At 37.9% G+C, this 15,812-nt stretch overlaps 1 long non-coding RNA gene across 1 annotated transcript; it reads right to left on the bottom strand.

The window, feature by feature from the left end:
- Positions 1-3,284: 3,284 nt before the first annotated feature.
- On the bottom strand, positions 3,285-5,110 carry LOC126811050 (uncharacterized). Its single transcript, XR_007675364.2, has 3 exons — positions 5,013-5,110; positions 3,784-3,985; positions 3,285-3,375 (listed from the first exon to the last, which is right to left on the bottom strand). It is a non-coding gene; the product is annotated as an uncharacterized LOC126811050 (long non-coding RNA).
- Positions 5,111-15,812: the final 10,702 nt, after the last annotated feature.

The following is a 15,812-nucleotide window of genomic DNA, read 5'->3' as shown; positions in this document are numbered from 1 at the left end:
GTCATTTCGGGACTAACATATTTCAACAATTCGCTTGCGCGTAAGGGTCTTTAGCAGTTGGAGGAAACCAGAGGACCCGGAGAAAATCCCACGAGGATGGACAGGCGATCCTATTCCGTACAACCGGGGAATCGAAACCACACCAGTTGACTCAATGACAGACCTTATGATACAACGCGTTAACCATTCGGCCATTCAACCCCCCCCCCCCCCCTTGTAAATATAAATTATTTTTGTATATTATTATAGTATAAAAACGTCTGTTACTGACTTTGACGCAAAACAATTAGAAAATAGACAAAAGCTGTAATCCCAAGTTTCCAACAACTTATGGACTGGCAGATGTAGTGCAGAGAGCGAGAAATGGGTTTTAACGTTCACTCGAATCTATCAGTTCGCATAACATATCATGGTTTTTATTTTTAAAAACTCGCTTGCGCGTAAAAGGTCTTTCACAGTGGGCGAAGCTGGGGATCTTCACATTCATCAGTGGGGGATCCTCACATTTAAAAGTGGGGGATCCTCACATTTAGCTGAGTGGGAAGCTGCTGAGGGATCAACACATTTAGCAGTGGGGGAAGCTGGGGGATCAACACATTTAGCAGTGGGGGAAGCTGGGGGATCAACACATTTAGCAGTGGGGGAAGCTGGGGGATCAACACATTTAGCAGTGGGGGAAGCTGGGGGATACTCATATCTAGCAGTGGGGGATCCTCACGTTTAGCAGTGGGGGGGGGGGCTGGGGGATCCCCACATTTAGCAGTGGGAGAAGCTGGGGGGTCCTCATATCTAGCAGTGGGGGATCCTCATGTTTAGCAGTGGGGGAGGCTGGGGGAGCCTCACATTTAGCAGTGGGAGAAGCTGGGGGATCCTCCTATCTAGCAGTGGGGGATCCTCATGTTTAGCAGTGGGGGAGGCTGGGGGATCCTCACATTTAGCAGTGGGGAAGCTGGAGGATCCTCATATTTAGCACAGGAAAGATGATAGTCGAACGCACCAGTTCAAATTGTCTCCTCTTTAACTACAACGATTCCATACACCTAACCCCAATCTCACCCTCCTTCGTATTGAGCTGTCCGGTTATGTGTGTAAATGCAAGCGAGCATAATGTATACAAGAACATCAAACGACTAGGCAACGCTGGCCTTGGTTTTCTGTCTCAACTAAACCACTAAGCAACTCTGTCCTTGCCAAACCTGTACGATACAAGACATCACTGGGATTAAAAACTCCTGAATGTACTAAGCTCATGCCAGTATTGGAAACTGACCGCTTGACCACCATTGTTTGGACCCGGATTTCAGAAACTGAATGCGTCTGGGGTGAAAGCGAGCCCGGTGGATGCAGGTCACCATCACATTCACCTGTCCAGTGTTTTAAATTTTATAACCCCGGTGATATAGGTCACCAGCAGATTAAAAATACGATTGAGATAAAGAGGGGACTGAAATGTTCATTCAAAACTTGATTTTAAGCGAAGATATCACTGTTAAAAGGTTTGGCAAGATCCGACATGAATTGTTTATTATCTTAACAACGATACTTGTTATTCGAGTCTAGTTCGTCATTTGTAGATTAAATCAATAAATTTTAATTACGACTATTTTATAACCCGTTTAAATCCCAGAAAGCACTATTTCTACTTGTATAGCTGTAAACCTTTAGTTTTTGCAAGGTTTGGTGCTTGAATTCCAGAGAAATATTTCAATTGGAACAATGCATTTATAAATATGTAATTATCACACTAAAATAGAGATATGTCAAAAACTAAATAATACTGTAAGGGGGTGGCAGTTGTATTGAAGAGAAAGGAAATGTTTGGTAAGTCCCGGGATAATTAAGTGTAATACTATAGGGGTTATTTCAGTTCTATGAAAGGTGCTCTGTTTCATACGATGTATCAAACAAATGGGTGACTGGTAGATTAATTAACTGTATGCGCTATGAGCATGCCTCTGTGCATGGATTACTAGCGCTATATAGATGTACATATTATTATATTACTATTATTACCTTGCATTATTCTACTTTCTTAGACTAACTCATTGACAATTCTGCCACCATTCATTTCTGGAAGTGAGTTACTGTTGTCTAGGCCTCTGGTGCGCCGGTTAATCCAATTTTATGAAATCGATAAAATTTCGATAACCCTTTTAACGAGCAGGGTCCAACCTGGTGATATATCTCCGTGTCCTCACACTGCTAAAGACCCCTACGGGCAAGCGAATTATTGAAATAAGATGGAACAATATGTTAGTCCCGAAATGACCTAGTTTGTGTCGAGTGGACTTTAAACAAAATCTCTCTCTCTCTCTCTCTCTCTCATACAAACTATATGTTTGTGTTCCCCTCTCTTGCTGATTACACTATCTAGACCACATCGGTTTTAGTTTTATTTTTCGTTAGGACTTCTATTTATTTCTAATAATCTGGATTGTTCGTACCCCCTTTCCCATTGTCTCCCAGGATATACAGTTCCCCCCCCCCCCTCCTCCATCTTTTCCCCACCCTCGGCCCATTTCCTCAAAACGAATACAAACAAATCTTAAAACGGTTTTATTTATATGCCAGTGTCTAAATAAACTTCAAGACATCCTCGAACAATAGAATTTGTTTTATCTTTAAGACTTAACTTAATGTGGTGGCTTCCCTGAAATGAAATCATAGTTCTATTATAACCTTGGCCATGACTATACTGTGTGATCTATGCTAAAACAAAAAAGGCCCGTATTCCTAGTACGTGTTTTGGTGGCGTTTGCTCCGGCGAAAATCTCGTTTTAATGCAAATGTAACTGTAGCGTTTCCATATAACCGCCGCCCAAAACGCTCGCGAAAAATGGGCTGAAAGTTTTTCCTGTATGAACAAATTATTGTTGTCAAAAACTTACTCATGTGTTTGATATCACCCCCGGTACAATAAAATCCTACGTTACGTCTATTGTCGACATCACTATAGCCGTGGGAGAAAACTGGGTAACTCCATCTTGTCTTGTACATCTTGGATCAAAACAGACAACATGATTTACGGCGCACCTTCCACGTCGCCGCAATCTAGAATTTACCAAGAATGGGTAATTGTAACGAGCCGCGAGGAGATTCGAGGAAGGGTATATAGCTGTAGTTGACCGCGAGGAAGCATAGATATCTGTAGCGAAAGGCGAATAAGGTCCAGATGACGATAGAATACTTACCGTAATAACCCACGACAGAGCAGGAATAAGCGTGTTGGTAAATTTAACTCTTGGAAGATTGATCTGAGTGGGATTAAATGGACAGGTACAAGGTAGACCATTATCAGCTAACTGCTTTGGGCACCCTGATGGCCACACAAGGGAGCTCAAGCTGGTCAAAAAATTACATATATCACCAAACTGACTGTAAAAGGAAAAATTGGCATTAAAAGGAATTCGATAAGAAATCATTTGTGACACTAGTTAAGCGGTAGCCTGAACGACGATGGTTAAACGATTCAACACAGTTTCTGGAAGATATAGTAGCACAAAGATTTATTCTAGATATTTTGAAGTATATACTCACCATGTTTCAACACATCGACCAATGATGTTGACACGGAGACGCATCTAGCAATATATTTTAGAAGTTAGGGTGACTCGCAAGTTAAACTCACAATGCTCCGACGGCTACCATGAATCAATAGTCGCATATGTCAATAGATTTTAGACGTTTTAGCTTCAATACAGTGCCGCAAATGCCAAGAAGATATCCCTGAAAATCTTATCTAAAACCTTTTTTGAGTTTTACTCACAATGATCCGACACTTACCATGTTCCAGAGTTCTGTTTGCAAAAAATTGCAGTGTAGTTTCCCTGTATGTCCATCTCCCAAAGAGCATCTATGCTGACGGCTGAGTTCAACTGATGCTTTAGTTCGGTCGTCAATAGAACATACATATCACCGGACATAGGAACTGGTTTAGGGGTGACATCAAAATCACTAATGGACACCCAAGTGTCTGCTGGGTTACCTTTTTAAAGATATAGAAATTAAAAATATAGGTTGAAGGCTCATTGTGTACAAACAAATGAAATGGGGTTTAACGTCGTACTTTACTACACTAGCATTCAAAGCAAAAGCTGGGGGAGAATAAACTAGCAACTCATACAAATTCAGCAATGCAGAAACTGCGAAAAGAAAGAAACAAACAACCATAGGCAATGTTATCCAACCAGGGGCTCTCGAAAGGAACAAAGAAAATTTATGAAAGAACACAAGTATTGTATATTTTCACTCCGTTTAGTCTCATTGTCTGTCATTGAGCGGAAACCAACAAATCGACAAACCCGCCGACATTTGACCTCACTCCATTTTAATCCTATACATGCATTCACCAAAATGAGCAGAAATATTAACTATGCTGTCTCTGCCCTGGACACCTACTACTAAAATTCTAGAACTTGCCCTGCCACTTCGATCTGAAAAGTATGAAAGCGTGTTGTGTGGCAACGTAAATTTACGTCTCTGAGAACGATTGGGTGACGCAGGGAAAACTCTCCAGGGCGAGAGATGGTTGCCATGAGCACCAAACCCGGGCATGCATATGAGGTCAAATCGTGAAAGGTACTCAGGTTCTCAGAAATCGTCCCCTGTGACTGGTGGACTAACAATAGTACTTGATCCGTTCGTAATCGGTGATACAGCATTTCTACTAGGCTTTGCGACTATGGCGATCATTATACAACCAACAGTTGTTTGCAAAAAGTTTACAGCGCGATCTTTGTACGCCCAACATGGCATGCTGACATGGCGCCCCTATTTTATACTTGCCGCTCATTCGCATTCATATAGTAGAGGCAGTGATTTGTATGCATTGAGAGGTTACCAAGGGCAACCCAGAGAGCGGTTGGGCATATGGTAGTAGTGAGAGCCTAATACCCGGGTTAAGAACGTACTGTTAGCTACCTCATGTAGGAACTGATGTGTATGAACTAAAATATCGGCATTCTATACTGCCAATATCTATCAAGCCAAGACGAATGGGTGCATATACCTACCACAATCTCTCCATTCTACATTGCCAGTATCAATAAACCCAGGACGAGCTGGTATAACTGTTGGTATAAAAGGTAAAATAAGAAAAAGCAACATGTCTGAAAATCGTTTGTGAAGCCAATGGTATTTATTGTATACTGATTTTAGAATCTTTAATTTTATCTGTGTGGGTGTGTGACCCAGATTACATAACCCTGCACTTTTAGTAACATAAACATGGCACACGACAAGCAGTATTGGATATAAAAGGTGTTGTGCCTCACTATAGGTAATTATTTCCAGTGGTTTCACGTATCATTTAGGTCATTATTCTGGTATCGATACAGCTGTCACCTTTGTGTTGTTTTTTCGCGTTTTATTTCGGTCCTAAAAAGTAAAGTAATTCTGTTTTATCTTCCTGGTATCAGCACAGCTGTGAATTTCTATGGTTCTATATTTTTGTGACCAAGATAGCAGCAAGATTAATTACATAACCTTGCATGTAAGTGCAACTTGGGGATGTTACTAAAAATAGTGGTTTTCCATGTCAATTCAACCAAGGACCTAAACCTGGCCATCTCAGATTTCCATCAAGCTTGCTCAGTAGGCTTTCTGTGCTTGAAAAAGCCGGATTTCAATGGTTCGGCTGCTTGATCAGACTTGCGTCTTCTGAGACATAGGCATCTGTTCTCGCCCGCCCCCTTTTATTATTATTATTATTATTATTATTATTCATAAGAGCTAAATGACGCTTTACAATAAACATAATATGATATTAAAAACAAATTGACAAAACAAATACAGGATTAGAACATAAAAAGTAAATAATATAAAAGTTGAGTAAAAGGAAGTAATGTATTAAATATAGATATAATTATCATAGAGATGTGGGTTGTAACGGATATCTTAAATGATGACAGAGAAGTACATGACCGAATGAAATAAAGAAGTTTATTCCATGGTTTGGGGGCAGTAACCTCAAAAGCTCAAAAGCCTTCTTGCCGAAACTGACGAGATTAGCATTTTTCTCAATAAGTAGCAGATTGTCACCGGAAGACCGTAATTGTCGACGAGCTTCATAAAAACATAAAATATTACTAAGATAAATAAATGCAATGTTATTTATGCATTTAAAACCTTGTTATAGTATATCTTTGTATATATTTTATTACTATTTAATTTTAGTCAAAATAGCAATTGACCAATGTCCGAATTGATATCTCGCTAATCTTTCAAGTCTTTTAAACTGTTTGGGTTTATACTTAATGTAACGATATATATTACGTAATTATAGTAAACACGCGTTCTTGCTATTCTGTATTTAAACATCTGTTTCCTAGGTACAATTTAATATCTCTGATCAAATATTATTATATAATTATTTTAATCCTAAGCTTGTATATATATGTTCTATATTCTACTATAACTTTAGTCTGGTGACCGGCTCGCCCTAGCGATACCTATCTCGTTATTGTGACCCTTAGCCAGTTTTGGACACTCGTTTATTAAAAGTATAATTTTAACTATTTATCTGAGTTTTCGTCGTTAGTATTGGAATAAGCTACAACCCCCAGAAAACAGCACTTCGGCAAACTAATAATAAAATCTTATATTCAATTCTAAAAATTATAGGAAGCCACGTACAGATATTTACGTATTTTAGCTATGTTTCTTAAATTAAAATAACTTATGTTTATGTGATTTTCCAAAGAAAAATTTGAGTTAAAAATTACATCAATAGTACGGGCTGAATGAGAAGGGACAATGCCGCTAGCTCCTGCTTGTATCGATAGATCAAAGTTTAACTTTTTCCTGTTTAAAGACGACCCAATAAATAAATACTCAGTCGTATCTGCATTAAGTTTCAAAACTATATATCTATATCTCCTGAAATACTGGCTCAATTGTCATGTTTAGGTGTCGCTGTGACCAGGAAAGGATGAGTCGTCATCTTCCACTATCAGATAAGACCGTTATGACCGTAACACATTTTGGCATAGTATTTGACCTTGAGGTAGACCTGATATTAAAGGTATTGTGTCTTATCTTCTGACTATATTATGTAATAGTTGCACACTGCACACAACACACGGACATTGTAAGTAAGCAATAAATAAAAGTACTATTAAAACACGTGACTTGATCGGATGGTGTAGGGTATATAAGCGCCAACTGGTGATTTCATTGGATTCTATAAGATATGAATTATGGGGAGACAATCCACTATGTTTACAGTTTTACATTTGGACACAGATCACCAAATATTCCTACGCCGTCACCCACGAAACAAGGGCCAAAGCTATTTTTAGTCTTCCTCTCCCTTTTCCTTTTTCCCCCTTTTGCATGGCGATTTTTGTTGACTTTTTGGTGTAGAATTGAGGAAAAGGGTTTGAAAATACATTTTCTGCCAGGTTTTGGTGAATATTCATAATTTTGATGCGGAAGGATACAAGAGTTGAGAGGTTGGTTACGTTGAAATGTAGGGCCTGAAATTGCATGTTTACTTGTCTCTACTTCCAGCTTGTGTATCTCAAGTTTTTCATGAAGAACCTCATACGTGCTTTTGGGCAAGTGGTTGCCACATGTTGCTCCATCTGTGGTAGAAAGCGTTCTACCCAACGAAAATTTGGGAAAAAGTTAGAGCCGGTCTAAGATACGAGAATTAACATTGGAGTCAATGGGAAATCTTTAGTGATCTGTGTCCTGTCTGTGTGTGATAAGGCTGTCACTGATATGCCTTAGTTTTGAAAATATGAAGATTAAATTCTCAGAAAATATGAATAAAATAGTTTGGCTACAGAACAACTAAAAAAAGTTAATTAAAAAAAAAAAATCAAAGTTTTGAAGAAAAATTGTGATTTTACTGCAAATTTCTCAATTTTCAATTTTTATTGAACTTTTAACAGTAAGTAAAATATTCTAATGCCCAATGTTGGCTTATTCAGTCTCAGAAAGCACAGATAAAATGAACAGTATTGAAATTTCACCAAATTTTGTCTAAAAATCAGGAATATTCACAAAAAATCTTGAGATTCCCCCCATTTGGATGTAGAAATTAATATTTTCATGACTACTAAAATGAGTCAAAATGTCTAAAAATGCCCATATTTTCTTTGCTAATATAACTTAGATGGGATCTACATGTTTGTCAGGTTTAGAAATAGCTCCAGCTTTCCTACAGAAAATTGAAAATTGGTAACACTGAGTTAATAATGTACAGCAGATGGGTTTGTACAAAATGTTCAAAACAGGGGTTGGCTCAATTTTGCCACTATTTTACCCAGAATAAGCATTTTTTTCTTCTTTGAAACATTAAATTCTTGCATTTCCTTCATGTAGGAAGCAATATCCCAGCCTTTCTAGACATTTTTTACTCCATCATTCTGTTTAGAGAGGCAATAAATGCCCCACCCCACCCTTTTCTATTAATGTGTTTTGAGGGATTTAAATGCACCTGTGTTGACATGTAAATGATCTTAATTGGAATTTGTGGTTGAATTACAGCTAAGAATGTTATTTTTCACCCAAAAATATTTTTTTTGTGCATTTCAAGGATTTCTAACCCTTATTTGTTCAGAGTCAAACGTAGAACCCTGAGGCATTTCAGGCCAATGAGACCAGACCCAGATATAAAACTGGTGTAGATGTGTAAATGTCAGTTTAATGTTCAATATTTTCTTATCAAAATCCAGCATTTGTGGTGTTTGCTGCATTTATGTTGCCTATAAAACAATAAAATGTTAATTTTTCTCCTTTTCAGGCCTCTTTTTATGTTGTCAAGTCTGTCATGACTACTTTTTTTACTTCATTTTTTCAGGAAATTAATGTAAAGTTCCAGACATCTTGCTTCAGCACAAGGATTGCAATACAAATTTGTAACATGCCTCTGAGGTTTGAGATGTTGGAAACATTGAAATATTCCCAAATTTGTGAAAATTGTGTATTCTGTGACCCTTCTGTTAGAGAGGGGTGATCATAGACCAAATATGGCATTTTTTTCATTCATCAAGGCCTATTTTTAACCATAATTCATATTTATTGCACCTATTTTAGTTTATATGTGCATATGTTAGCCAGGGATGGTAAAACATAGCTGTTAGACAGATTTCTTTGGTAATGTAAGTTCTGCAACCATAGATTAGATTAATTCAATCAGTGGCATGTTCAGGGGGTAGGCATACATGTTTCAGTATAGATCTCTAATATTACAATCATTGCAACTGGTTTGCATTTTTTCTGTTTGCATATTGTCCACAGATTCTAAAAATATATTTCTTGTCCGTCCGGATATTTAAAAAAGTGGAAAATTATTGGTATTTTGAGAGATGCTACATGTAAATTTTGTACATTTTTCATCACATGGCAGTAAAAAATTATATTTTTGAAAAAAATTATATTTTTGAAAAAAATTCCAAATTATGAGTGTTTTGTATGTAGTTTCTTTGTTACTTGTCTAATTTTTTCACAGAACTCAGATACTGCCTTTAATAAGAAAGATTTTTAAATTTTAGCACAAAAGGCCTATGGACCTGAGATGCACCAGTGTACATAAAGCAGCATGTGTACTTAAAGGGCCATCATTTTTACAGTTATTCTTTGATTTTGATTTTCTTTCACCGGCATGTTGCCAGAACACATGGGAAGGAAATAAAAAAGGCCTTTTGGTGATCCCTGAAGTTTCACCCCTATATAGGACACAGATCACCAAATATTCCTACGCCGTCACCCACGAAACAAGGGCCAAAGCTATTTTTAGTCTTCCTCTCCCTTTTCCTTTTTCCCCCTTTTGCATGGCGACATAAACTACCTCATTATTATCCCAAACTGACATAATTCTGCTATTACTTCAATGTCACTGACTTAATTCCTATAAAAAAGTAAAAATATTTGAAATATCTATGTAACACTGATAAATGAAACGACTAAACATTGAAAAAAAATGTATTTTCCCAAAATAAACATTGTTATTCAAATTATTGCACTTTTATCTAATGTTTGGGTGATACTGGCCCATTATTGTATAGCAATAGATTGATTTCTAGCAGTATGGGTTAATATTTGTTAGTATTGGGTCATCAAGGGAGGTAACTGGAGCATCGAGACTTTGACCATCACATCTGCCGTACATTTTTGCAAGTTTTCCACGAATTAACTCAATATCTTTATAAGATTGAAGCAATTTGTTAGTTTTTACAATATTGGGGTAGTATAGTGGTGGTATTTGGTAGTATTTAGTTAGTATTTGTTCGTATTGGTAAATCGACGAACAGTGTTTGAATACAAAATTTCTGCCATGTAGTGCTGATATTCATGAGTTTGTGAATATTCATGATTTTGATTTTGTTGAATATTCATGATTTTCGGGGCCGAAGGATCAGAAAGTAAACAGACATGTATTAGGATGATCGCCTACCAAAATGACGTCACTGCCTATAAATTCCTTTGACCAGGCCTATCAAAAATTCGAAATAGTCAACCCCCTTTCAATATTTTTATCATATGATTGTGAGATATTTGACTCTTTGTGGTTATGAAGATTAAGATCATCGGAATGCTCAAAACAATGTTACAGGCCAAGAAATGAAATGAAATGGGGTTTAACGTCCTACTGTTCTGCTCCTATGCTGGGCTAATGAAGACGGACATACGCCATACAGTGTGCTATGAGGAAAATTTTGCCCGGGTAGCGGCACTATCGCCTACTCTTATATCGAATTCCAACTGCCAAGGGATCTTTTACGTGCATTCTAATGTATACACGGGACCTCGGTTTTTCGTCTCATCCAAAGGACTATACAGCTGTCCTTGTCGGGCCCTCCGTCCTGCATCACTGACAAGGGGGAACCACGCCGGAAAATCTCGATGAACTTTCTCATTGCTAAGAGGTTTCAGAGTCGTAAAGCGATTGAAAAACGCATTGGACCTATGCCTCGACGGCGTATTAATAACAATGAGAGGTGGCAAATCATCGGAATGTGAAATGCTGGCATGTCATGTAGAGAAATTGGGCGGCAACGTAACATAAACCACAGCATCATCACTCGTCTTGTAAGGGCGACTTGTCTCTCTTCTAAGCACTGTTAGTAAACTTCTCGAACGTATAATGGATTCATACCACAACACTCAATTGTTCATCAACTTCTTGAAACATATCACGATATATTTTCCTGCAAAATATCTTTAAAGCCTTTGATCGAGTATATAACAGAGATCTAGTACATAAACTAAAAAACTACAGTATTGACAATCCGTGTCTTAAGTGGCTCTCAAGCTATATCAGTGACAGGAAACAGACGGTAACCATCAGAGGTGTCAGATCACACGACACGACTCGAATGTCAGGAATTCCCCAGGGTTTCGTTTTGGGACATTTCCTATTCTTAATCTATATAAATGACATCCAAGAAACACAGACACACATAGAACGATTATTTGGTAAATGATATAGAATTATCTCTAAACCATGATTTAAATACATTAAATATTTGTTCGGAATAATGGTTAATTAATTTTATCCCTATTAAAACAAAAAACAAATTTTATTTTAAATATAATCCCCATTCTCATCTAACAAACTTAAAACTCGTTGATACCCCTCAGATAAACTACAGGTTGTCAACGCAGATTGATACAATATGTTCTTCATTATGTTCTTGGTATTTTACGAAAACTGAAATAACATTAAATAAAACGCAGATATGAAGGTTCAAACTGACACAGTAAGAATGCTTGCCATATTTCTCCTGTCGTATGTAAAGCAAACCTTATCATCGGTTCAGAGGTTTACTTGAATAAGAGATAGTTAAGTTAACATCTCGTGAGTATTATTTAATAAATTGTGTACCATAAGTGATACAGATATACTATATTTTGTAATATAATGTGACATACTGAACTGTGGAAGTTCTAAGATAACGATGACGATGAGAGGGGCTTACGACTGCCATGATAAATTTAAAACAATTATTTTGAACAACAAAAATATCTATACTATATCATAATTACAAACCCCCGAATACTACCTCACACTAGGAAACACACAAAACCTAAAACCACCATTCGCTAGAACCAAGACGTTCCCAAAATCCTTGTTCCCCTGTAGCATCAAAGCCTGGAATCGTCTGAACACTACAACTAAAACATCGAGAAATTTAGTTTCTACCAGCAAGAAAGGCCAAGGAGGCAAAAGAATACTTACATTAGAAAGGATAACAGACCAATAGTCGGTAAGTTTGGTGAATGTAAATATACTTGGTGGAAGATCGATCGCCGTTGGGTTAAATGGACAGACACATGGTAGACCATTATCAGCTAATTGCTTGGGACACCCAGAGTCATCTTTAAAGGCGTTCAAAAAATGACATGGATCATCATAATGGCTGTAAAAATAATAAAACTCACCATGAATAGGGAATGGATAAGAAATCATCCTTGTCACCAGGCAGGTTAATCGTAATTCATCTCCGGGTGGCCCGATAACACTTATTATCTTAATCGACTTTAATGTGGCTTGCATCGTTTCTACTTTAATTGTATTACATGAACGATTTTGAACCAAAAACCTTGTGGTTGAAGTTAAAGCATCGCATACCATTGAAAATAAAGGAACCTCAAAACTCTTTGTAATAATTCTCAAAGATAAAAACATAATCGCCTGATTCATCTTGGGAATTCAGAGTATCCGATTGCTATATTTAAACCAGCTACATATACTAAACAGCTAAAAAAAAGCGTCAGTACCATTTCAAAATCAGAGAGGCACTTTAATCACTACAGGACCCACTCTCTGGTTAAGGCCGATCCCACCCATACCCATTATGCTTGGACCTCCCCATGACCCTCGTTCCATGACATATTGGTCAGAATAACGCTGGCGAACTCGACGCCATATTTTGGTCCTGCCATATGCAGTTGATACGCAATACCGACTTTCATCTGTGAATAGAACAGTTCTCCATTGCCTGTGGCAACAGTTCTGGTGTTGTTGGGCAAACTGTAGACGTTCACGTCGATGGCGAAGGGTGGGCATCGGACCACGGTAAGGTCTACTGCAATGGGTGTTCTCTCTGGTGAGACGTCGGCGCACTGTATCTGTACTGATGGGTCTTCCGTGTGTTCCCACTGTCTGACGTGCTGTCTCAGATGCCTGTGTGAAGGGATCCTGCACGTGCGGTCGCACAACCTGGCGGTCTTATCGCCTTGTGGTAACCCAGTTTGGGGGCGATCATCCGTGGTGTTGGTGTCCCGAAAGCGTTGCTGAAGCCTTAGATGGTCCGAACATTGACCTGGAAGTGATTGGCAACGTCGAGTCTGCCAAGCGCCTGGTTCCTCCGAGCTGTCGTGAGTCGTGGCATGCTACTGACGTTGTAGTGTGAATGATTCAACCAGGTATGGGGGTGCATTTTATAGGGCTGGTCCCGGTGAACAGAAGTCAGGTTGCGTTTTTTAGAACATTTCTTGATTTCAATTCTGTGTTTGGGAAGGAGCCTTATTGGTCAGGTGGGTAAAGTTGGAGATGTGGTCACAAATATACAATAAAAACATTTGACAAGTTTTATACAATGCATCTATTCAGAGTAAAATACCAACCTGGCGTTTCTTTTGCTGCTTAGGATATTTACACACCAAAACAAATAGAATCCAGCTACAAACTAAATCGTGAAAAACTAGAAACCAACTACATTTTAAAAAAACTGGAATCCAACTACACGTATATTTTGACGAAGAACGAAATAAAAGAACACCCAATACCGGCATCTATCAATATATTTCACAGGTTTTTATCAGAAGATCGCGTTAGATGTTTTGGTTGATATACCCACTATGTTCCGACACTTACCATGATCCAAAATCGCGAACGCAGACAATTTTAGTAAATTGTCCAATCAGTTCCTTCTCAATTAATAGATCCATGCTCACGTTATCTTTCAATTCATGTTTGAGTTCGCTCTTCAGTTCAAAAACCATCTTGCCAGGTAGATGAATTGGATTAGGGCTGATACCTAATTTACTGATGGTCATCCATGCGTCAGCTGGGTTAGCTTCAAAGATATACAAATTAAAATTATATCAAATTTCAATGAAGTCTTATTTAGCGTTATACTTTTCTGATGCATACGTCATATATTGTACTATTTTGCCCAAACTTGAAATTCCAACTGGCAGGGGTTCTTTAACTATATCGCAAGTGGTTGCTCTAAAAAATAATTTCTTTTATTGGCTTGTTACAGAGACCCATTATACATTTTACAATACAATGTTAATAATATTAACTATTAATTATTACAAGTATCAGTGGCATATATTATCAATAAACCCAGGACGAACTGGTATATATACACCTACCACAATCTCTCCATTCTATATTACCAGTATCAATAAACCCAGGACGAGATGATATAACTGATGGTATAACGGGTAAAAAAAGAAAAAGCAACATGTCTGGAAGTCTTTTGTGAAGCCAATGGTATTTATTGTATACTGATTTTAGAATCTTTAATCTTATCTGTGTGAGTATGTCACCCAGATTACACAACCCTGTACAATAGATCTGGCATAACACAGGATATTAAAGGTGGTTTCTCGTATAATTTAGGTCATTATTCTGGTATCGATACAGCTGTGACCTTTCTGTTGTTTTAATTTTATGACCAAGAAACCAGCAAGAACAATTACATAACCTTGCACATAAGAGGAAACTGGAGATGTTACTATAAATAGTGGTTTTTCATGCCAATTCAACCAACGGCCTAAATCTGGCCATCTCAGATTTCCATCAAACTTTGTATGGATGGTTTCTAAGACATAGGCATCTGGGGTTTCTTTTTAGTTTTTTCGTAATATATTCCATGCCCCCCCCCCGCTTTTTTATATATATCCATATCTCCTGAACTACTGACTCAAATGATTTAGGTATCGCTGTGACCAGTAAAGGGTGAGTCATCATCTTCCACAATCAGATAAGACCGTAACACATTTTGGCATAGTATTTGACCTTGATGTTGACCCCATGGAAGAGGCGACCTTCATCAAGTATTCTAGTTGCCTTCCCATAATCTACCACACCATCTATTTTGTAATTAGTATTTGTATTGAATCAATCTGATTAAAACACAGATTCTATTTCGTTTCGTTTTTTATAGTTCAAAATTTCGTACTACAATAGGATCTGGAAGAGTTGTTATATAACCTGCGTTCTGGGTGGCGAGAAGGATAAGCCAATGAAACCATCTGTTACGGCGACATCTTGGCGTGCGATGCACGGTGGGTATTCCATTAAAAAACATCAACGCTGATTCATTAATCAATGTCTGACGTCATAGCGTCAAAATCCGTTTGTACGACCTCTGACACGACCTTTTACTACAACCGGTCAGATTTTTTTGTAGTGTAGGCCATCGAAAGTATAAAAAAACGAAATGAAATATAGATCTGTATTTTAATCAGATTGCGGTAAAGTAGCAGATTATAGGACATCAACAATAAATAATATCTCTTTGGTTTTCATTTATGTTCTAATTTGGCTTTTCGAACACAGCAGCCCTATAGACTAAGTATAATCTCAGAGTATTTTGGGTGAATTGACGTGAAATGACCAGTTAGATATGAGAGAGAGAGAGAGAGAGAGAGAGAGAGAGGGGGGAGAAATAGGGTTTAACGTCCACTCGACATAAACTAGGTCATTTCGGGACTAACACATGGTTCAATTTCAATAATTCGCTTGCGCGTAGGGGTCTTTATCAGTGGGAGGAAACCAGATGACCCGGAGAAAACACACGAGGTTGGACAGGCGACCCTACTACATTTCACGTACAACCAGGGAA

The sequence above is a fragment of the Patella vulgata genome, chromosome 2 (genome assembly GCF_932274485.2).
Source record: "Patella vulgata chromosome 2, xgPatVulg1.2, whole genome shotgun sequence".
In the NCBI taxonomy this organism is placed as follows: domain Eukaryota; kingdom Metazoa; phylum Mollusca; class Gastropoda; family Patellidae; genus Patella; species Patella vulgata.
The sequence above is the reverse complement of the archived record's forward strand: the minus strand, read 5'-3'. Positions and strand labels throughout refer to the sequence as shown.